The following is a 24,841-nucleotide window of genomic DNA, read 5'->3' as shown; positions in this document are numbered from 1 at the left end:
TTCCTGGAACCTGTAAATTTATTACCTTACAAAGCAAATGGGGGAGAATGAAGGTAGGAGGTGGAATTAAGGTTGTTAATCAGCTGACTTTAACGTTGGAAGATTATCCTGGATTATCCAGATGCACACCATGTAATCACAAGAGTTTGTTATTGTTGTGGTTGTTAAGAGTCTCACTCTGTACCCAGGCTGGAGTGTAATGGCACGATCTCAGCTCACTGCAACCTCCGCCTCCTGGGTTCAAGTGATTCTCCTGCCTCGGCCTCCCAAGTAGCTGACATTACAGGCATTCGCCCCCATGCATGGCTAATTTTGTATTTTTAGTAGAGACAGGGTTTCACCATGTTGATCAAGCTGGTATACAAACTCCTGACCTCAGATGATCTGCCTGCCTTGGCCTCCCAAAGTACTGGGATTACAGGTGCGAGCCACTGCATGTGGCACACAGGGTTCTTAAATGTGAAAGAATGAGGCAAAAGAGTCAGAGAGGGAGATGTGATAATGGGAGCAGAGGTTGGAGTGATGCAATGTGAAAGGGACCCAGTCCACCAATGGTGGCTTTGAAGGTGGAATGGGGCCATGAGCCAAAGAATGTGAGAAGCCTCTAAAAGGCGGAAAAGGTGATGAAATGAATCCTCTCTAGAGTCTCCAGAAAGGAACACAGCCTGTAGACACCTTGATTTTAATCCAGGGACCCACATTTGACGTCTAACCTACAGAACTGCAGGGTAATCAATTTTTGTTATTTTAAGCCATTGAGTTTGTGGGAACTTGTTATAGCAGCAATAGAATTAATACAACCAGTTTAAGAACAAGTTCTGATTTCAGAGCTTTTGGGACTTTAGATTTATGGTTAAGGAACTACGGACCTGTCAGTATTCTTACTATACATTACTTAAGATACTAAGTGTCCTGTTAAAGCCACTTTTATTATCGCCATTTTACAGATGAGAAAGCTGAGACTCTGAGAGGCTAACAAATATACCTAAGGTTGCAGAACTAATAAATGACCAGTCTGGGACTTAAAGTCATGGCTTGCGTTATGGTCTGTGCTCTTAGGCTGCTTGCTGCTAAGCAATTGTTGTTACCTAGATCTGAGGCTTAAAGCTTTGACCAGTGTCAGGGACTGTACTTAATAATGGGGATAAGGATAAACAAGTTAAAGATGAATACTGCCCAGGTGTTGGAGTCAACAGACCTGAGTTCAAGTCCCAAATTTGACATTTGTAGTTCTGTGGCCATGTAGACATTACTTAACTTCTTTGAGATTCAAGATACTCATCTGTAACATAGGTAATACTAATGCCTTCCCCATAGGTTTTGATAGTTAATTGGGTTGGTGTAGGTGAAGTCTTTTGTTCCATGCCTGGCTAATAACAAGTGTGCTGATAAATATGAGCTGTTACACTTATTAGTATTGTAGTTATGTCAATATTATGCTTCTATATTTGGTAAGGAACATATTGTGAATAGAGTCAGATCTCTAAGAAAAATTTGAACAATTCTTAAAAATTGAAGGAGTTGGGCTGGGCGCAGTGGCTCACGCCTGTAATCCCAACACTTTGGTAGGCCGAGGCATATGTATCACCTGAGGTTGGGAGAAGTTCAAGACCAGCCTGACCAACAGAGAGAAACCCCATCTCTACTAAAAATACAAAATTACTGGGCATGGTGGTACATCCCTTTAATCCCAGCTACTCTGGAGGCTGTGGCAGGGGAATCGCTTGAATCTGGGAGTTGGAGGTTGCAGTGAGCTGAGATCATGCCATTACACTCCAGCCTGGGCAACAAGAGTGAAACTCCCATCTCAAAAAACAAACAAACAAACAAACAAAAAAACACCATAAAATAAAAATAAAATAAAAAATTGAAGAAGTTGAAAGAATAAGATAAACTCCATGCCTTTGTCACATAGGATTCCCTTCTCTTGGTTTTGGTGGCTGCTATATAAGTGTTGGGTGTTCAGGACAAATGCTCTGCATACCACAGCTAAGTTTTCTGCATGTTTGGGATGGAAGAATGAAGCAACGCATCTGATTATTTGGCTTCACTCCTTTCCAGTGTCATTCCAGGCACTTTTATTATCCTCATTTTACAGATGAGAAAGCTGATCTCACTCCCTGCCATCAGATAGATTTTGTTTTCGATGAAGACGAAGTTATTATGGAATACCAGATCTAGACCTTCACAGATTTAAGATAGAATCTAAGCAGTGAGCTCTTTCTAACAGAGAGACCAGACGTGTGTGTGTGTGTGTGTGTGTGTGTGTGTGTGTGTGTGTGTGAGAGAGAGAGAGAGAGAGAGAGAGACAGATGGAGAGACAGACAGATGGAGAGACAGATGGAGAGATGGAGAGAGGAAGAGATGATTGCATGCACAACCTAACCAAGTTAGAGAAGATGGTGGTGGTGAGATTTATTTAATAAGCAAACTGTTATTGCTTGCCTACTAGGTATTTAAGAAGTACAAGGATACAAAAGTGAATAAAGACACATCCCCATCCTCAAGATGTTATCTAGTTGAGGGTAAATGAAGACGATTTTGTTCACATACCAGACAATTTAGAGCTTTTGAAAGTTAGATTATAGATATTGCTTTACAGTCAATTCCTGTGTGATATGACCTTTCTTGAAAGAGATATGAGTCATTTAGCTTCTGGTTGCAAACAATTGTGTTCTTTTATTAGCACTTCCATCAATAAAAATCCAGGTATTCTCTGGTCTGTTTTCCAACAGCCTTTTTGTGCCTGAAGATTTCTTAAGGACTCCTACAAAATGATGGCTTCTAGGTCAAACCTAAGGGCTCATTCTTCTGACACTGTATGTTAAAGTAAAGAATACCAGTCTGGGATTGGGGGATATCTCTAGTGCATCTGTGTGGGAACCTTTATTTCACCCATTTATTCAGTTTGCATTATCGCTTTCAACATGGCCTCTGTTCTAATTCAAATTGCTGAGCATTCTATTTTTCTGGGCATGCTTATAATATATTCCACTCTCTCAAAGAGAGGCAGCTATATAGCTTTCTTCCTTCTAATTTTTTTTTCATCTGGAATATGAGGCAGAATCATCTACCAAAAAGGGGCTATCAATATTTATGGTCAGACACAGAGAGACTTAAAAGGCATGCCCCAATCCATTCATAATCAGTCTGGTACTGTTGCCTGAATGTTTCAGAATTGTATTCTGAGAAATGTATATTCTATATGTTTGGATTGAAAAATCTCTGCTATTTGCAGCTAAAGTCCTTGAAAATTCTTTCATGCCATGAAAGGATTGTCTTACAGTTTTTTATTTGACAGTTTTCTGCATTCTGCAGGCCCCTACTAATCTGTCTTCTTTTCTGGGCTGCAAAGGTGATAGCCCTTTATTAGCAACTCCTTAAAATAATAAACTTGCCTTTTCAGATGCGAGTTATAGGGGATTTATCTTTTTGCTTCTTTAATATTTATTGACTACCTAATATGTGTTGATTAGTCTTCCTTATTATAAACAAGGCAAATAAGACCTTTGCTCTCTAGGATCTTATATTCTAGTAAGAATAAACAGGTAGGTAAGAAACAGAGAAGTTAAGACACACACACACATTAATGTTAGTAATACATGTCACACATAATTAAAATAGGGCAATGTGTTAAGAGTGGGTGATCATGGAAGGCTTTTCTGAGAAGGTGACATATAACTGAGATGCAAATTACATGAAGGAGCCAGCTGTGTGAAGATCAGGAAAAATAACTTTTTAGGCAAAGGCAGAACCTTGCACAAAGGCCCTGGCACAGTGTTACTGGAGGAGAGAGATAAAAGGAAAACCTGGAAGGATATGAGATTAGAGAAGTGTTGCAAATTATATTGGGATTCAGACCAGGTAAAGAGTTTCAACTTGATTCTAAGTGCAGCAGAACCACTGGAGACTTTGAAACGTAGGGTGACATGGTCTGGTTTTTAATTTTAATGGTTCATTGTGGTTACTTCACAGAGAATGAAATGGAGAAGGGTGAGATTGAATACTTGGAGACCAATGGGAAGGCTTCTACATTAGTCAAGCCAAGAGGTAACTGTAGTTTGGACTGGGTTGGAGTAGTGGAAATAAAGACAACTGGAGCCGGGCGCGGTGGCTCAAGCCTGTAATCCCAGCACTTTGGGAGGCCGAGGCGGGTGGATCACGAGGTCGAGAGATCGAGACCATCCTGGTCAACATGGTGAAACCCCGTCTCTACTAAAAGTGCAAAAAATTAGCTGGGCATGGTGGCACGTGCCTGTAATCCCAGCTACTCAGGAGGCTGAGGCAGGAGAATTGCCTGACCCCAGGAGGCGGAGGTTGCGGTGAGCCGAGATCGCGCCATTGCACTCCAGCCTGGGTAACAAGGGCGAAACTCCGTCTCAAAAAAAAAAAAAAAAAAAAAAAAGACAACTGGAGGAATTACAGATCTGTCTTGGAGGTGCATTGGCAGGCCTTGCTGATGGACTGGATGAAGGGGCTAAGGGACAGAATCATAAAAGATGACTCTTGTGCTTTCGGCTCAAGCAAAATCAGTAGATGGTGATACTGTTTACCAAGATGTCAGAGCAGTTAAATTGGTTTTAAAAATCAAAAGTTCTATTCTGAATGACAAATTGTCTATCAATAGACACTTGGATATGAGTCTAGAATTCAGAGAGAATTCAGGACTAGAGGTACAAAATTGGGTGTCATTGTAAATGATATTTCAGGCAATGGTATAGGAGAGAGCAGATAGGAAAAGGGGTCCAAATACCAAACTTTGAGGAGATGGAGTGTTTGGAGGTTAAGAGGAGGACCCAGCAAAGCTTAAAAAGGGATGGTTAGTCAGTGCGACATGAGGAACATCTGTCGTGGAAATTAAGGGGAAAATGTTTTGACAAAGATGGAATATAATCAAACTAGTGACCTTGAAATCATTGGTGATCTTGAGTAGTTTTAGTGAAGCAGTCAGATGGAAGCCAGCTAGAGTTAGATAAAGAGAGAGTGAGAGGAAAGGAGAGATGGCAGCTAGAAGCAACTCTTCCAAGAAGTTTTACTGATAGGCACTTACCTGGAAGACCTAGATTCCAGTCCAAATGTGCTGTATTGTACTCTGATGATAATTGTTTGTATTAGTAATTTTCTGTTGTTATAACAGAATGCCACAGATTGGGTAATTTATGAAGAAAACATTCTTATTTAGCACACTCTTCAGGAAGCTGGGAAGTTCAAGAGCTTGATGCCAGCATCTGGTGATGGCATTCTTGCTACATTATAACATGTTGAGAGGGCAAGAGCAAGAGAGCTAGAGAGAGAGTTCACTTTATAACAAAGCCACTCTGGAGATAACGAACCCACTCCCATAGTAGTGACATTAATCAATTCATAAAGGCAGAGGGATTAAGTTTCCAACACATGAACTTTTAGGGAACACATTCAAACCATAGCATTATTTATGTAAGTGTCTTAAATTCCATTAGAATGCACAAAAACTTTGATGTCCTTGTTCACATCAACTTCCTAATACTTAAAAAGTTCTTGGCACACAGTAGATGCTTACACATCTTAGTTGAATGAATGCTTGGGTAAATTAATGAATATTCTACTAGAGTAGAAACACTTTAGGCTTAAGACCTCCTCTCATTAATCTTCTACTGGCTCATGCAAAGTCAGGATACAAACATAATTCTAAATTAATAAATGACTCTAATGAACTGGGGGGTACAGTAGGGAAGCTGGGACCAGGAAAGGTCAGAGATGGGAGCTGTTTAGACCAAGATTTTCATAGGACCAGGTAAGACCTGGAACTGAGGTTTAAGGGCACAGAAAGCTGTTGAGGTAGAAGCCAGGGGATAGGATACAGGTCCTTCTAGAATTGTCTCTGACTCCCTAACTATGACCTTGCATAAGTCATTATGCCTTATCTCTAAACCTCATTCCTCATGATGACAGAACTATCTCTGTAGAGTTAATGTGAGGATTTAATGCGATTATATTCACAGCTGAACATGGTAGCTCATTCCTGTGATCCCAGCACTTTGGGAAGCCAAGGCTGGAGAATCAGTTGAGCCCAGGAGTTCAAGACCAGCCTGGGCAATACAGCAAGACACCATCTCTGAAAAAAAAAAAAAAAAAAAAAAAAAAAAAAAAGTCCTGTGGTGGCATGTGCCTGTAGTCCTGGCCACTTAGGAGGCCAAGGTAAAAGGATTGTTTGAGCCCCAGAGGTTGAGGCTACAGTGAGCTGTGTGATACCACTGTATTTCAGCCTGGGCAACAGAACAAGACCCTGTCTCAAATTTTAAAATTTTAATAATTAAAAATACATATTCACAAAGAGTTTAGCCAATGATCTGACTCAATAAACATACACTGACAGACAGCATCGTTATTAATACTATTGTTAATATAGTTCAGTACTGACCTGTATCAGGGACTTAGGTTCCCCCAGTCAGTTAGGGCAGCTTTCTGGGACGAGGGAGTTGTTTGAATGGGAGGGCTTGCTGATGATGTTCTTTCTGACTCTCCTTTTCCATCCTAAAAGGGATAAGTAAATCAAGTTTACCTTTAGGAAAAACCTATATTGGGGCTTGATGAGGCTGCAGGGAATGCCATCCTGCCCTCCAAAGCACTCTATGTGTTTATTGATGTCAGCAATGGGGGCCAAAATGTATCCTATGATCAAGTTCAGATGCTGCTCAAGGTAAGTCAGTGGCTTGAATTCATTCATGCTGAGGTGGGATCAGTAGGTCAGTCGGGAAGGATATATAATTTGTATCTTTTATAACATTTTAGTGAATGGGGAAGGCTTGGATGCATCATCACACTTCAGAGGGCATCAGAGCTGCCCTTGCCCTTTGCTTGCATACTTCCTAAGTACTAGATGTTCTCCTGTGCTTCCATGCCCCAGTACAAGTTGTTTCCTCTGCTTGGAAGGCTCTTCCTTTGTCTGCCTATTTTTCCTAGACATTCTTTGAGATTCAGCTAAAGTGTCACAGCCTTTGAGAAGCTGTCTGTGACACTGAGGTCTGGGTTACATGTCCCTCTCAATCTCAAGCTCTTCCTTAGTCCCCTGAGCTTCTTTCTCTACTCTCATTATGCTGAATTGTAATTGTTTATATTTCTGGGTCCCTTACACACCAAATGCTGAGGTCCTTGGGGACAGGGCATCTCATTTATCCATGTTTTCTTCCAGCTCCTATTGGTATGTGGAAGGTGCTCAATAAATGTTTGCTGGATTAGTGGTTGAATGAATGAATGAATGAAGCAAGCAAACAAGCAGTAGTGGACTTTTTAATTGGGTCTTGGTATAAAACAGTTAGGCAGAGGAATATGAAAGGGAGACATAGAAGCTGCACTACTAATAACCCATTTCTGCCTTGGTGGGTTGTCTTTTTTTCTTCCCTGAGTTGAGACCTCATCATAGCTGCCAGGACCATTTGTTCTGTAACTTTGAAGGCTTAGCTCTGCTTCTGTGATTTATGAGGACACTGCCAATTTCATTCCCAGGATGTTCTGTCATGAAGTTCTTCCTATAAGGGTGGTCAGTACAATGGGATTTTATCTGCATAGCTCATTATGTGAACATCCCCAGCATGGAGATGGTTTAGCTTACTAGGTTAGTTTCCAAGCCCTAGAGGCAAGACTAGGCACCGGAAATAGTATGATAGCTATAGAGATTTCAAATATGCGTGCACAAAATGGGAAATCATGAGATGAACTCTAACCTTATCTCCATAACCTCCCAAAATACACACATTACCACATCTTGGGTGAGTCAGAGGCATTTTTACATTTCCACAGTGGGTTCCTGTCTTGCTTCTTTTTCCAGGGAGTAGCAAATTTTTTCTGGAAAATTCCTAGGAGACTGTAACATTCCCCACCCCAAGATATAACTTGTACGCAGCCTTGTGATAGGCTGTAAAAACTACCCTCAATTCATGTTCCTACATGCACAACCTCTGAAGGGTGACTTTGCAGCCCTTCCTATACAGATTTTAGAATTGGCCTTGTAACTTGCCTTACCTAATGGGATCTTAGCAAACATGACACAGCAGAGAGGTGAAAAAGGATGTTCATTGCAGTTGACCTTCTTTTGGGGACCCTGTGACTGCTAACTACCATGTGAAGAAGCCCACATTTGATAATGAGAGAACCGTGGCCTACTCATTCTATTTCCTTGGCTGCCAGTTGCCAGTCAGGTGAATGAATGAAGTTATTATAGATTGTCCAGACACTAGCAGATCTATCACCTGACCACAGACACAGAGAAAAGCCAACTGAGATAAACTGAATCTGCCTGGACTGGAATAACCCAGCAGACTCACAGAAGATCAAGCTGAATAAAAGGCTGTGGTTCAAGCCACAAGGTTTTGCAGTAGTTTGTTATGCAGAAAAAGCTAACTGATGTAGCAAGCCTTTAGTGATTTTTACTCCCTCTCTCCTGAATTTATGTTCCCGTATTTATGTATTCAGATTAAAGCAAAATGTTCATCTCCATCATGTTCTTTGGATGGTTGTTGCTCATGAGCCTGCCTCCCCAATAGACTTTGGATACTCCAAGGGTAGGAGCACTGTCTGCAGGACTAGTAGGATTTGTATACCTTAGGCCTAGCCCAGTGCCAGGCACTAAGAATGTGCTCTGGAAATGTGGATAGGCTGCATGAATGTGTGCAGCTCAACTTTTGAATCTTGGCTTCTGTGTCACCAGTAGCTCCTTAATTTTTTTCCCTCCTACTCCTCAGTTAGGTATACAAAGCTTGATGTTTGCTGTATTCTTGAAATTTTTCATTTGCACATTCTCTTTTATGGTTGTGGCACCTTTTACCTATCCTTGTAATTTCTTAGTGTACCTATAGATAGACAATAGCAAAGTGCCTCCAAGATTTTTCAAAATAGGATTATGTAGTCATAAAAGACACCAGCCAAAATAAAGCCTTTTGATAATAATCCAAGTTTCCTTTTTCTAAATTACATTTTTCAAATTGCATTATGTGATGATTGATTTTTATTTCATTTAGATTTAATTTTATTTTCAATGTGTAAGTTTCATATTTTCAAAATGAACAATCTTCCCAATGAAAGCTATTAATTTCATCTTGTCTAAGGTGATAAGTCTTCAAACAAATCATTTATTGTGTCTCTTCAGTAAAAATTCCTCATTATTACTGGCATCTTGGGAACTCCAGGAAGTCATGTGGAGGAGGCCCCCTGAGAAAAAATGAAGGAAAAGGAAGGTAACTCAGCTAAAAGCCATTAACAACTCCCCAAGAAATTCTTGTCAAATAAATTCTCAATGTAAGATTAATAATTAAAGTTACTATTTATTAGACCCTGTGCTACATACTGAGTATCTCTTTTAATCTTTACAGCAACCCCATGTGGTAGGTTCTATTATCCCCATTTTAGAAATGAGGAAAGACTTAGATAATTTAATCAGGTTACCTAGAGTCAGAACCTGGAATTGAACCAGCATGGGTGTGCTTTCAGAGCTGGTGCCTTAACTCTTAAGCTTCACAGAGAAGGGAATGTAAAATATGGTCTATTCATGGCAAATCGTGTATCCTCTTTTATTTCATTTTTTAAAAATTTCTTTTAATTTCCACATACTATTTCCTCCAAGTATCCTCTTATAAAAAGATAAAAATCGAATAACATATCTAGAGCTTAGAAGATCCCCTAGAGGCATGATCTCAACACTCTGGAATATTCTCTAAGGTGGTGGCGTAGGGGCTAACCTTGGTGTGTAATTTGGTTCATACTCATTTCTTTTTTTTGAGACGGAGTTTCACTCTTGTTACCCAGGCTGGAGTGCAATGGCGCGATCTCGGCTCACCGCAACCTCTGCCTCCTGGGTTCAGGCAATTCTCCTGCCTCAGCCTCCTGAGTAGCTTGGATTACAGGCATATGCCACCATGCCCAGCACTTTTTTGTATTTTTAGTAGAGATGGGGTTTCACCATGTTGACCAGGATGGTCTCGATCTCTTGACCTTGTGATCCACCCGCCTCGGCCTCCCAAAGTGCTGGGATTACAGGCTTGAGCCACCGCGCCCGGCGGTTCATACTCATTTCTAATGGCCTAGGAGTTTCAGGCTTGGCATGCCCGAGGTCAGTTGAGGTTGAGTTATCCTCACAACTACCAGAGAATGTTAGAACTGGAAGGGACCTGTGCTAGTTCATGTCTCCAAGTCTACTCCACCCTCTTGTACTCTGTCCTCTTCCCTGGGAAACTGACATGCTGCTTGTCTTCATTGGGTTAAGCCAATGGAGAGTCCAGGGAAGGATATCAGAGGGAGTGGGAAGGTGGAGTGAAGACTCCCTGCTTGTAGGGCTACCTTACACTGACTGTGCCCTTGTCTAGAAGTCACTGGTCTTTTTCAGAAATCCCTTGCTGCATGACTCCTTCCTTCTGGACCATGTTCCTGCCCTCTTCCCTCCTTCCTGTGGGCCTGGGATGGCGAATGTTCTGTTGCTGAACTTTTGTTATTTTTTTAAGACGGAGTCTCACTCTGTCACCCAGGCTGGAGTACAGTGGCATGATCTCAGCTCACTGCAACCTCCACTCCTCAGGTTCAAGTGATTCTCCTGCCTTAGCCTCCCAAGTAGCTGGGATTACAGGCACCTGCCAACACGCTGGCTAATTTTTGTATTTTTAGTAAAGATGGGTTTTCACCATCTTGGCCAGGCTGGTCTTGAACTCCTGACCTCATGAGCCACCACACCTGGCCTGAACTTTCTTTTTTTTTTTTTTTTTTTTTTTTTTTAAAGGTAATTGGTTATTTAATTAGATTATTAGGACACTTAAAATACCAATTTGTGAGGATAAATTCTATTTGTTAGGGCAAACACAGATCGCAGGTAGCCCTGGAGCTGAGGAATAGCTTTGATTTTTGGTAAAATTTGTGAGTCCACAGCTTTCTGATCAATCTTGCGCTGCTCTGTAATCTCGTATTTCTCTTTTTCTGTGTCGAAGATCTCACCTTCCTGGTGTCTGGGCTTTCGCAGCTTCTTCTTCTTGAAGTAAGCATCAGTAAGATGTTTTGGAATTTTTACATTGCTGATATCAATTTTGGTTGAGGTGGCAATGACAAATTTCTGGTGTGTTCTTCGCAGAGGAACTCGATTGAGGACCAGAGGTCCAGTCACAAGTAATAAGCCACTAGCCAGCTGCTTCAGGAAAACCACCCTCTTGCCCCTGTGGCGTCCAGTGAGGATGATCAGAATGGTCCCGGGGGTAATGCTGGCTCGCAGTTTTCTCACGTGCTGACTAAAGGGTTTTTTGCCGTGGCTCAACAGCTTTCGAGGCACATCTTCAGTAGGATAATACCTAGGCATTTTGCGAAGTTTAACCACCCGGGTACAGCCGTTTTTGTCACCACCAACTGGTTTTGTAACAGTTGCAAGAACCTTCTCCTTCTTTTTTTTTTTCAACCTTGGATTTAGCGGCGGAGTACTTCCTCTTGTACATGGCCTTTCTGGAGTACATGGCAGATCGGGAATACCTGCCGATTCCTCTGACAAGGACAGGATTGCGGCTGCAATGGGGCTTCCCCTTCTTGGGCTTTTTAGCCTTGAGGTGACCCTTTTTCACTTTGCTACCAGCATCAGCCTTCTTGGCTTCAGGTTTCTTCTCTTTAGTATCCGGCTTCTCAACTTTTTCACCCGCCATCTTGCAAGATGGGAAAGAGAACTACGAACTTTCTTTTATGGTTTTCCTACCTCCAGCACATGCCTCTGCAAATAGTCTCCTTGAACTACCCTAATTGGATTGTGCAATCTATTTCTTGCTGAGACCCTGACTGATAGAGAATTTTAGAGATTATATAGTACCACCTTTACATTTTATGAAGAGAAAACCAAAGTATAGAGACATAAGTGCCTGTGGCGGAGCCAGAACTTGGAAGGCGCACCAGACTGACCTCTTGTCTGGGGATCCTCCCACATACCCCAGTGTGGAAAGTCCAGTGAGTGGCACAACGTTAGTTGGAGTAGGTGTTTTATTTTATTTTTCCCATTTTTGTGGAGCATCCTAACTGGGCCAAAGCTTTCTTGTTTCCTTTTTTTTTTTTTTTTTTTTTTTTTTTGAGACAGGGTCACTTTGTCACCCAGGCTGGAGTGCAGTGGTGCCACCTAAGCTTACTGCAGCCTCTACCTCCTGGGCTTAAGTGATCCTCCCACATCATCTCTCCCTGTAGCTGGGACTACCACACCTGGCAAATATTTTTGTATTTTTTCTAGAGATGGGGTTTCATCATGCTGCCCATGCTGGTCTCAAAACTCCTGGACTCAGGCTGTCCACCCACACTGGCCTCCCAAAGTGCTAGGATTACAGGCATGAGCCACTGTGCCTGGCTGGCTAAATCTTTCTATAATGACTTTTGCCCACAGTATTGCTCAGCTGTACTTAGGCAACTTTTCAGGTATGACTTTAGCCTTTTCTTAGGTGTTCCAGAATAAAAAATTCCATGAATGGGCTACTGTGTCTATCTGGTTACAAATTTAGAAGCTGTGTAAGCAAATGGTTTTTGTGTGAGTGTAATTAATGCCTTTCAGGTAAATGATTTTTGTTCTTTAATAAATGGCAGTGAATCAGGATCTTCTTCAAAGGAAGAATATTGTTACAGTTTATTGGTAACAGTTATTGAGTGGTATTCAAATTTGGATTACTGAGGCTGGCTGTTGTGGGTGTACTGACACAAGATAAACAGTCAATAAATGTCAAATTTTAGGATTTTTTTTCTATTTCTGTGAAGAATGTCATTGGTATTTTGATATGGATTGCATTGAATCAGTAGATTGCTTTGGTTAATATGGACATTTTAACAATATTCATTCTTCCAATCCATGAACATGGAACATCTTTCCATTTTTTTGTGTGTTCTCTTCAATTTCTTTCACTTCTTTGGAAAATTCAAGTAATCCCATTTACAATTAACCACTTCTTTTGTTAATTGTAACCATGTTAGGAAATTGGTTACAATTTTAGTTAAATATTTAGTTACAATTAACCACTTCTTTGGTTAATTGTAAATGGTATTGCTTGATTTCTTTTTCAGGTTGTTTGCTGTTGGCATATAGAAATACTACTGATTTCTGATTTTGTATGTTGAAACTTTACTGAGTTTATCAATTCCAATAGTTTTTTTTTTTTTTTTTTTTTTTTTTTTTTTTTTTGTGGGTGGAGTTTCAGGTTTTTCCAAATGTAAGTTTGTATAATCTGCAAACATGGACAGTTTGACTTCTTTCTTTCCAATTTGAATGCCCTTTTTATCTTTCTCTTATCTAATTGCTCTAGCTAGGACTTCCAGTACTATGTTGAATAACAGTGGTGAAAAGTGGGCATCCTTATTGTGCTCTAGATCTTCGAGGAAAGGCTTTCAGTTTTTCTCTATTCAATATGATACTTGCTGTGGGTCTGTCATATATTGCTTTTATTATATTTAGGTATGTTCCTTCTACACTCAATGTTTTCTTGAGGGTTTTTATCATGCTAAGGGATGCTGAATTTTATCAAATGTCTTTTTCAACACCAGTTGAAATGATCATATGGGTTTTGTCCTTCATTCTGCTGATATAATGTATCACATTGATTGACTTGCATATGTTGAACTACCCTTGCATCCCTGGGACAAATCCCACTTGGTTGGGATGAATGATCTTTGTAATATCTTATTGAATTTGGTTTGCAAGATTTTGTTGAGGATTTTTGCATCAATATTCATCAGAGATATTAGCCTGTACTTTTTTGTTTGTTTGTTTTTAATTTTCCACCCCCTAAGACTTCTACATCCTATCTAGTTCTCTTTTTTTGATGCATTTTCATCTGGTATTGACATCAGGGTGATACTGGCCTCATAAAATGAGTTTACAAGTATTCTCTTTTCCAGAGTAGTTTTAGTAGGATTAATAATTTAAATATATATATATATATATATATATATATATATATATATATATGTATTGTAAAATGCAGCAGTCAGTGAAGCCATTGGATCCTAAGCTTTTCTTTCCTAGGAGATTTTTTTTATTATGGTTTCTCTCTCATTTCTTGTTTTTGGTCTCTTCAAGCTTTGGATTTCTTTGTGGCTCAATCTGGGTAAGTTGTATGTGTCTAGGAATTAATCCATTTCTTCTAGGATTTCCAATTTAGTGACATGTTAAACATCTAATAATCCTTTGAGTTTCTACAGTATCAGTTATGATGCCTTCTTTTTCATCTCTGATTTTATTTATTTGGGTCTTATCTCTTATTTCCTTAGTTAAGCTAAAGGTTTGTCAAGTTTGTTTATGTTTTTAAAAAACCAAGATTTCATTTTGTTGGTCTTCTGCATGATTTTCTTCATTTCAATTTCATTTATTTCTGCTCTGATATTTTTCACTTCTTTTTGTCTACTAATTTTGGGTTCTGTTTTCTCTTGCTTTTCCAGTTCTTTAAGATGCATTGTTAGATCGATTATTTAAAGTTTTTCTACTTTTTTGATGTATGCATTTATAACTATAAAGTTCTCTCTTATTACTGCTTTCACTGTATCCCACAGATTTTGATACATTGTGTTTCCATTATCATTTGTTTCAATTAATTTTTCAGTTTGCTTCTTAATTTCTTCATTGACCCACTGGTCATTCAGGAATGTATTATTTAGGTTCCATGTGTTTTCGTGGTTTCCAAGGTTTTGCTTATTGTTTATTTCTTGTTTTATTCCATTGTGGTCACAGAAGGTACATTATTTCAGCTTTTTTGAATGTGTTTAGACTTGCTTTGTATCCTAATATATGGTCTATCCTTAAGAATGATCCTTGTGCTGAGGAGAAGAACGAGTTCTGCAGTCATTGGATGAAATATTGTTTAAATATCTATTAGGTCCATTTGGTCTGTAGTGCAGATTAAGTTCTGTGTTAGTTGATTTTCTTTCTGGGTCCTCTGTCTAATGCTGAAAGTGAGGTGTTGAAGTCTCCAGCTATTATTGTATTGGGGTTTATCTCTCTCCTTAGCTCTAACATTTTCTTTATATATTTGAGTCCTTCAGTGTTGGGAACATACATATTTACAATTGTTATATCCTCTTGCTGAATTGACCCTTTTATCATTATACAATGACCTTCTTTGTCTCTTTTTATGATTTTTGTCTTGAGATCTATTTTTTCTGATAAAAGTGTAGGTGCTCTTGCTCTTTTTGTTTTTCATTTGCATGAAAAATATTTTTCCATTCTTTATTTTCAGTCTATGTTTGTCTTTATAGGTGAAGTGTGTTAGGGTGTTTCTGATAGGCAACAGAACATTGGGTCCATTTTTTAAAAATCCATTCAGTCATTCTGTGTCTTTTTTGACTAATTTTTGGTTTAATTTTTATTTTTAGTAGAGACATGGTCTTGCTTTGTTGCCCAAGCTAGTCTCAAATTTCTGAGCTCTAGCAATTCTCCCTCCTTGACCCATCAAAGTGCTGAGATTACAAGTGTGAGCCAACAAATCCAGCTTGTTCTGTGTGTTTTCATTGGAGAGTTTAGTCTATTTATATTCATTGTTGTTATTAATAAGTAAAGACTTACTCCAGCCATTTTTTATTTATTTTCGGGTTGTTTTGTGTTTTTCTTCCTTCTTTCCTTCCTTTCTATCTTCTTTTTAGTGAAGATTATTTTCTCTAGTGGTATGGTTGAATTTCTTTCTTTTTATTTTTTGTATTTGTGGTATTTTGTTCTGTTTTGTGCAGTTAATGTGAGGCTTGTAAATAATACCTTACAACCTGGTATTTTAAACTTATGACAACTTAGTATTGATTGCATAAACAAACAAGCAAAAACTAATAAAACCTCTATACTTTACCTTTATCTTCTGGCTTTGAAACTTGGTGTTCTTTCTATTTATGTCTTATTGTACTGTCTATGCCTTAAAACGTTATTGTTTTTATCAGTTTATTTTTTAGTCTTTCTACTCAAGACGTGAGTAGGTAACATACTACAATTACACTGTTATTATAGTCTGTGTTTTTCTGTTTACTTATTATTAGCAGTGAGTTTTGTACCTTCAGATGATTTTTTATTTCTCATTTACATCCTTTACTTTTGGACTGAAAAACTTCCATTTTCTTGTAGGACAGGTCTGCTGTTGATAAAAATACCTCAGCTTTTGGTTGTCTGGGTAGGTCTTTATTCTTCCTATCTGAAGGATATTTTTATTCTAGGGTAAAATATCCTTCAGATATGAAGGATAAATAAAGACTTGGATGTATTATTCTAGGTTAAAAGTTTTTTTCTTTCTTCAGTATTTTAAATATGTTATGCCACTCTCTCCTGGCCTATAAGGTTTCCACTGAAAAGTCTGCTGCCAGACATGTTAGAGTTCATATTAGAGCTCATTGTATGTCGTTTCTTTCCTTTTGCTACTTTTACAAACTTTTCTTTATCTTCAACCTTTGGGAGTTTATTAAATGCTTTCATGTACTTTTCTTTGAATTAAATTTGCTTGGCATTCTTTAATCTTCTTTTACTTGGATATTGATGGCTTTCTCTAGGTTTGTGAAGGCCTCTGTTATTCCTTTGAATAAACTTTCCCCATCTCTCTTTCCACCCTACATCAAACCATATTAATTCCCTTGGTTGTCCTGGTTTGTCTCTCAGTAGGTCATGTGTCCCCCAAGTCCATTGGCTTTGAACCCAGCACAGCACTAGGACTTGCCTTGGAGTTGCAATCCTTGTGAAATAGACTGCCTTTCTAGAGCACCTTAGCCTGCAGTGGCAAGGCTTGCTGGAACTCAAGTTCTGACTGCATGGATGATTCCCCTCTGGCTAGGCTTGGTTTAAATGCTCCCTGCACTGATTTCAGCTGAGTTCTTGTCAGGGTTGCTTTTCACAGTGACAGACTGCAGTAAGTTCCAATGCAAAGTCCCACAATCACTGTGCTCTTTCTCCCCCGAGTGCACAGATTCTCTATGCTTTGGGGCTGCTGCTGGGGGTTGGGAGAGGGATGGCATTAGCAATTCAAAAGTGTCTTTCCTACCCTTTTCAGTGCCTCTTTCAGTGATATGAAGTTAAAATTAGGCACTGTGATTGCTCACTTGTTGTTTGGTTCTTATGAAGGTGCTTGTGTGTGTGTGCGTGTGTGCGTGCATGCGTACGTGTGTGTGTGTGTGTGTGTGTATGCGTGTGTGTAGATAGCTGTTAAACTTGATGTTTCTTCAGGGACGATGATTGGTGGAAGCTTGTATTCAGCCATTTTGTTCCACCTTCTACTCTGTGACTTTCTTATGAGATGTAACACATCATTTTATTCCACATAAGCCTCAATTTCCACATTGTGAAGTTGGGTTGATAATACCTTCCTCATAGGGTTTTTGATGGTTAAGTTTTTTGTTGTTTCTTTTTTTTTTTTTTTTTTTTTTTGAGATGGAGTTTCGCTCTTGTGGCCAGGCTAGAGTGCAATGGCACAATCTCAACTCACCACAGCTTCCACCTCCTGAGTTCAAGTGATTCCCCTGCCTCAGCCTCCCAAGTAGCTGGGATTGCAAGCATGCATCACCACACCCAGCTAATTTTTGTATTTTTGGTAGAGACGGGATTTCTCCATGTTGGTTAGGCTGGTCATGAACTCCTGACCTCAGGTGATCTGCCTGCCTCCGCCTCCCAAAGTGCTGGGAGGGTTAAGCTTTTAAAAATGTGTATGCCAGGGAGCTTTTTAAAAATCAGTTGTAAATAGATTATAGACAGTCCCCAACTTAGGATGGTTCCACTTACTATTTTTCAACTTTTTAGTACTTCAAAAGCAATATTCATTGAGTACCTTTTTATCTTATTATGTATGGGGTTGTGTCTAGGTAAACCCATAGTAAGCCCATCGTAAGTCAAGAAACATCGTATTGCCTTATAATGCTAGTGTGACATGGTAAAAAGCTCCATAAAACTGCATACCTCAACCATACTTCATCTTTCTGTTGAAACTTCTCTCTATAACCCAAATGTGAATAAGTAATTAAGGACTATAATCGTCACCTTACCCAGACAATGTGAAAACAAATGCTAATCTTGACTTTTGTGAATCATTTAAGTAACAACCAGAATGTCAAAAGGGGCCCCTGGCCCTCGGAATGTCCGGAGCCCCTCACACCATCTTAGCCCAGGAATCCACTGGAATGTTCAGAACCCCCCTCACCACCAGCCCCCGCCCCACACCCTCACTCCCAAGGTGATTTTTACAGGTATAAAGGGTCTTCACACGCTCCTTTCGGGGCCACAGGTTGGAGAGATGCGAATCCTCCGTGGCCGCTGGCAATAAACACCCTGCAATTTGGCACACTTTTGTCTTGGTGTTGACTTTCTGTGCTCGGTCCTGTACAACACTAAGATGTTATAATTGTCCTTTGAATTGACAGACTCAGTGGGACTGTCTTATAGGACCTATGTTGACATTTTGTTCTATGTGTAGCACTAGTTCAGCTACTTGGGATTTTCTTCCTGTATGTATAAAAATCACTTTTAGTTCTTATTCCAAAGGGTTAACTCAAGAAAATTACTAGAAAGCACATTTCTTATAGTACCTATCCCCCTTTGTAAGCCAGGATGTCTGGCAGTGTCCAGATCTTTGCACTGAACACTAATGATGGTCTGAAGTCATGTTCAACAACTCTTTCCCTCAAAACTTTTCTCCTCAAAAATTCTGAACATTGTTCACATTCTTCCTTCTCATTCCTACTCCCCTGCCAACAACAACTAAATAAAAAGAAAATTAAAAAGCCATCACTCTCTTAAATTTCCAGGGACCACTTAAAAATCTTTATTATTTCATTATGCAGAACAGTTTATCTCTTTTTAGCCTGACTCACTCATCAGACTAGCCTAGAGCCATCCCTTTCACAACCTAAACATTGTGCCATCCCAAACAAAAGAATGACATATTCTCCCAGTGGTGAATTTCTGCACTTTCCCAGAAGGCAGAAGCAATTTCTGCAAGAATGTCTTTCTTTTTTTAAATAGCAGATTTTCCTTCCTAATAAATGTAGATATGATTATGATTAATAAAATGCAAATTTGCCTAAGAGCATTTAAGCTATTATAGTAGCTTTTTGTCATTCTATATTTTCTTTTTCTTTTTTTTTTGATACAGAGTTTCGCTCTTGTTACCCAGGCTGGAGTGCAATGGCGCGATCTCGGCTCACCGCAACCTCCGCCTCCTGGGTTCAGGCAATTCTCCTGCCTCAGCCTCCTGAGTAGCTGGGATTACAGGCACGCACCACCATGCCCAGCTAATTTTTTTGTATTTTCAGTAGAGACAGGGTTTCACCATGTTGACCAGGGTGGTCTCGATATCTTGACCTTGTGATCCACCCGCCTTGGCCTCCCAAAGTGCTGGGATTACAGGCTTGAGCCACCGCGCCCGGCCTCTTTTTTTTTTTGAGACGGAGTTTTCGCTCTTGTTACCCAGGCTGGAGTGCAATGGCGTGATCTTGGCTCACCGGAACCTCTGCCTCCTGGGTTCAGGCAATTCTCCTGCCTCAGCCTCCTGAGTAGCTGGGATTACAGGCACTCGCCACCATGCCCAGCTAATTTTTTGTATTTTTAGTAGAGACGGGGTTTCACCATGTTGACCAGGATGGTCTCGATCTCTCGACCTCGTGATCCACCCGCCTCGGCCTCCCAAAGTGCTGGGATTACAGGCTTGAGCCACCATGCCTGGCCCATACTATATTTTCTGAATCAACTGATACTAAAAGTAAAATCACTACTAAATGTGGGCTAGAAAAATGTTTTGACATTTAAAAAGGGTTCTTTTTTTTTTTTTTTTAAAGATGGGACTCTCTGGGATAAGCCTTTTAGTTTATGAAACCCTTCCCCAAAGCTAGTGGGAAGCTAGCTGATACCAGTCTGAATGATTCCTGGTCTGGGGTCTGTGGTGGTATAAGTGTTTCTTATTACAAGGTTATGGCCTAAGAAATGAGGCTGAACTCAGTCCAGTGTTGGGAAAAGTGATCTCAGAAACCAAGAGGACAATTAGAAGTGGGTTGGCCCCAGAAAAAGAAACCAACTATCAGGCAAAGCCTTCATGAGGCAATTTGGGGTTCTAACACTACATTATCTACAAATCACTGGATATTTGAGGAGAAATTAAAAAGGGATGAAATACTTTGTTCAAACAAAAGGTTTGAAACCCAGCAGATTCCTGTGGGCTTTGGGTCCCCAGCCTTAGGCATCTCTGTTTAAAGAGGCAGCTTAGGGATAAGGAAGGGGGAGAGAATTTCTAAGAAGGGGTAGGAATGTAGAGTTACATTTATATATTTTTTAAGAAGTTTTTGTTGTTGTTTAGCAGCTTCAGTGAGGTATAATTTCAAGATCATAGAATTACTCTGTGTAAGTAGATATAGATTAGTATATAGGTCAGTTATTTGAGTGAATTTGTAGTTTTGTATCTATCAACACAATTCGGTTTTATAATATTTTTAATATCTCTTACTTAATTTTGTGTTGCTATAGCATAATACCTGAGACTGGGTAGTTCATATGATTAGTCCATTCTCACACTGCCATAAAGAATTACCAGAGGCTGGGTAATTTATGAAAAAAAGTTTAGTTGGCTCATGGGTCCACAGGCTGTACAGGATGCATGGCTGGGGAGGCCTCAGGGAACTTTCAATCGTAGGCATGTCTTACCTGTCCAGAGCAGGAGGAAGAGAGAGATGGGGGGAAGTGTTGCATACCTTTAAACAACCAGATCTCATGAGAATTCACTTGCTATCATGAGAACAGCAAGAGGGGAAGTCTGCCCCCCGATCCAGTTACCTTCCACCTGGCCTTTTCTCTAACACTGGGGATTATAATTCGACATGAGATTTGAGTGGGAACACAAACCAATCTATACTCTCTAAACACTAGAAATTTATATATAAAGTCATGGTTCTGAAGGATATGAAGTTGAAGAACATGGTGCCAGCATCTAGTGGGGGCCTTTGTGCTGCATCATTCCATGGCAAGTGGTGGAAGAGTAAGAGAGTGTGAGAGCACGAGAGGAAGAAGGGGCCAAACTCACTTTTTTTTTTTTTTGGAGACAGAGTCTTACTCTGTTGTTCAGGCTGGACTGCAGTGGTGCCATCTAGGCTCACTGCAACCTCTGCCTCCCTGGTTCAAGCAATTCTCCTACCTCAGCCTCACAAGTAGTTGACATTATAGGCCTACAGGTGTGAGCCACTGCGCTGGGTTGCAAAGTCACTTTTATATCAAGTCCACTCTTGCGATAACAGTGTTAGGTTAATGAGTGCAGAACAATGTTGCATTAATGAAGGCAGAGCCCTCATGACCTAAATACCTCCCATTTGGCCTCACTTCCTACCATGGTTTCACAGGGGATTAAGATTCCAACATATGAACACATTTAAACCACAGCAGCCCCCAAAAGTTCCTGGTGTTCTTTTATAGTCTATACCCACTTCTGTCCTCTAGTTCCAGGCAACCACTCATTTACTTTCTGTCTATAGCTTTGCCTTTTCTGGAAATTTCACGTAAACAGACTCGTAAAATATGTGTTGTTGTGTTTATCTTCTCTTACCTGACATAATTTTGAGGGTCATGGATATTGTAGTATGTATCAGTAGCTCATTTTGTTTTCTGAATAGATTGTTGTATGGGTATAGCATATTTTGTTTATTCTTTCAACAGTTGAAAGACATTTGAAATGTTTCCACTTTCTTGCTATTATGAATAGTTATAAACATTTATATACAAGTTTTTCTGTGGTCTGACAACCAAAATGAGTGATTAAGGCACAAGTCTCTGCTCACTGAGGTTTATTGGTCCAGCTTCAGGGCTTGCCCAGGGAAATCTTGAGTCACAGAAAAACCTATGGCTTTTTCCAAAGAGGTTCTCAGGAAGTTTAGTATTTATACATTTTTCTTAAAAGGGGTGGGGAATGGGGGAGCAGTGAGACAAATGATTACATACTTGTGAGAGTTTAGTCAGTACCCGGTAAATCTACATCTTACCTAAGGTAAGGTGAACATTTGAAGAGGGAATAAAGAAAGCAGATGTCTCAGGGCTGAAGGAATGATTAATCTCATCTTATCTCAGGGAGGGGTGAAAGCATGATTAATCTTGTCTTTGTTGAGTACTTACGAAGATAAGCTAATAGTCTTTTGAAAGGACTAGTTTCTATTTAGCCCTTAGGGAAGAAAGCCTGATGACTCCCCTGAGGGTGGGGGCATAAGGAGGTGTGTCCAACTTCCCATCCCACCATGGCTGTGAATTTAGCTTTTAAGGTTTCTCTGGGGTTTTCTTGGCCAAGAGGAGGTGTGCTCAGTCAGCAGAGGGATTAGAATTCTTTTTATTTCTTATTTTCTCTCTTTTGGCTAAGATTGGCCAGAGGCAGCCTCAGTGGCCAGACTTTTATTTTGTTGCATGTTGTTGCTGAGGTGGTGCGGCTATCTGCTTCACGTCTGTCCTGTCCCTTGGTGAGGTCCTTATGGCCAAGGGACACAGAGGCAAAAAACTTACAGCCAATTTAAGTGTTCTAGGCCAGATGGCAGTAGAGGTGGGCAGGCACTCATCAATGCTTAAAACCTTTTATGCAATATAAGAGCTAAAAACCAAAGCAAAAAGCCAGGTTATTTGGAGGGTCTGAATTAATTCTATCCCTCAAAATCAGACTTTACTGTCTTATGTGTTCACCTCTTCCAAGATAGTCCCTGGGCTTAGAGGAAGGGTGCATGTATAGTTTTAGTGGCAGGGGATTGGCAATGAGAAACAGATCAGGCTGAGTTGGATTTCAAATTAGGGAGATTCATAGGCTGTTTTGAATCATCTATAGTCTTCAAAACACCACAACTTCAATTTAGAAGAAGTGAAACAATGGGGAAATAAATAACATTAAGAATTTGACAAAAGAGAATTTATACGTCAGAATGGAAGAGGAACTTATTCCATTAGAGAGGTAACTAAAAACATTATGAAGAAAATTATAACTAGGTTCTTTTTTAGAGACTCACTGCAGAAAAATAATAACTCAAAAGTCACCACTGGAATCCAATAATAATTGTGATATAGTTTTCCTTTGAAATAGAATTTCTCTGCCTCTAATCGATCCCTCCTTTTTTACTAAAAAGAAGTGATAGGCCAATTTATGTGCAAAATAAGTTTTAGGAATGCTCATGAATAGTTTCCAAATTTTGGAGAACTCGGAGAGAAAGGTATATTCTGCTCACAAGAGTATGCTTTACAATTAGAGTGGCAGCCTTCCAAACAGGACACTGTCATTTCACCTTGGAGCTACCATCCACAAACCAAGCAGCTCTTTGTCAGTCAGGTGAGCGCTGCTTACTGGGCACTGTAAAATCCAGGAGCTCCTCATACAGTTTCAGAGTCAGTCTTAGGAGAAAGTAGCTCTCTGCTCTTGAGATCTCCTTGTACACTCCAGATAGCATCATCCTGTATAAACCATTTCCATTTTATTAGGGAACGCTGGGCACTTCAATTGGGCCCTGGTATCCCCATTAGCATAGGGGTAGCTTCAGTTAATGTCCCGTAGCAAGGCAGTAAATGCTTCTCAAAAAATGCTTCTCAAGTGGAATTTCTGTTAAAGTCTCAGTAGTCATCATTTGGGAGGTGCTCACAGGCTTTTGCCGTAAGCTGCAATAAATGCTCTACAAAGGGCTTTCAAAGTACAGAATTTGTTCCCACCAGCATTCTAGCATCTACTCTACACTCTGTGGGCTTCAGCAATCTTACTGGTTCTCATTTAGCATGTCCATTTTGTTTTCTTCAACTTTTTTTTTTTTTTTTTTTGAGATGGAGTTTCACTCTTGCTACCCAGGCTGGAGTGCAATGGCGTGATCTCGGCTCACCGCAACCTCCGCCTCCTGGGTTCAAGCAATTCTTCTGCCTCAGCCTCCCGAGTAGCTGGGATTACAGGCGCGCACCACCATGCCCAGCTAATTTTTTTGGATTTTTAGTTGAGACAGGGTTTCACCATTTTGACCAGGATGGTCTTGATCTCTTGACCTTGTGATCCACCCGCCTCGGCCTCCCAAAGTGCTGGGATTATAGGCGTGAGCCACCGTGCCCGGCCTGTTTTCTTCAGCTTTTAAGTTCAGGGGTACATGTGCAGGATGTGCAGGTTTGTTACGTGGGTAAACGTGTGCCATGATGGCTTGTTGCACAGATCATCCCATCACCCAGGTATCAAGCCCAGCATCCATTAGCTATTCTTTGCAATGCTCTCCCTCACGCCCCCCACAAAAGGCCCCAGCATTTGTTGTCCCCCTCCCTGCACATTTCCATTTAGTATTACTTGAGGGACTTATTTGCATGCTTTCTGTTTTATAGTACGAGGTAGGGAAACATCCCCCAGTCAAATACAATATCCATTTTATAAACATTTAGGTAAAGGAGACATAATCACTTTACAAAATGCCTGTGTAAGCATTCCAACTTTTGCCTGTAATCCCAGCACTCTGGGAGGCTGAAGCAGGCAGATTGCCTGAGGTCAGGAGTTCGAGACCAGCCTGTCCAACATGGTGAAACCCTGTCTCTACTAAAAATACAAAAAATAGCCAGGCGAGGTGTGGGTGCCTGTAATCTCAGCTACAGGCACGCCCCACCGTGCTTGGCCCAAATTGGTAATCTTACAGTTTTACATTCTGATTCCAGAAACTTCTTTTATGACCATTTTGCCCTTTCTGTTGAAAAGGACTCAGGTTCCCAGCAGGGGGTTGAGGCAAGGGACTTAAGCCCTTTTGTCAGTCTATATCCTTTTTTTTTTTTTTTTTTTTTTTTTTTTGAGACAGAGTTTCGCTCTTGTTACCCAGACTGGAGGGCAATGGCGTGATCTCGGCTCACCGCAACCTCCGCCTCCTGGGTTCAGGCAATTCTCTTGCCTCAGCCTCCTGAGTAGCT

At 40.3% G+C, this 24,841-nt stretch overlaps 1 protein-coding gene and 1 pseudogene across 3 annotated transcripts in view; one reads left to right on the top strand and one right to left on the bottom strand.

Moving 5' to 3' along the window:
• Positions 1-24,841, top strand: part of HTR7 (5-hydroxytryptamine receptor 7) — a 119,656-nt gene that overhangs the window by 17,301 nt on the left and 77,514 nt on the right. The gene's annotated exons all lie outside the window — the stretch shown is intronic.
• LOC120363217 (large ribosomal subunit protein eL6 pseudogene) lies at positions 10,710-11,661 on the bottom strand (annotated as a pseudogene).

The sequence above is a fragment of the Saimiri boliviensis genome, chromosome 12, assembly GCF_048565385.1.
Source record: "Saimiri boliviensis isolate mSaiBol1 chromosome 12, mSaiBol1.pri, whole genome shotgun sequence".
Lineage (NCBI taxonomy): Eukaryota > Metazoa > Chordata > Mammalia > Primates > Cebidae > Saimiri > Saimiri boliviensis.
The sequence above is the reverse complement of the archived record's forward strand: the minus strand, read 5'-3'. Positions and strand labels throughout refer to the sequence as shown.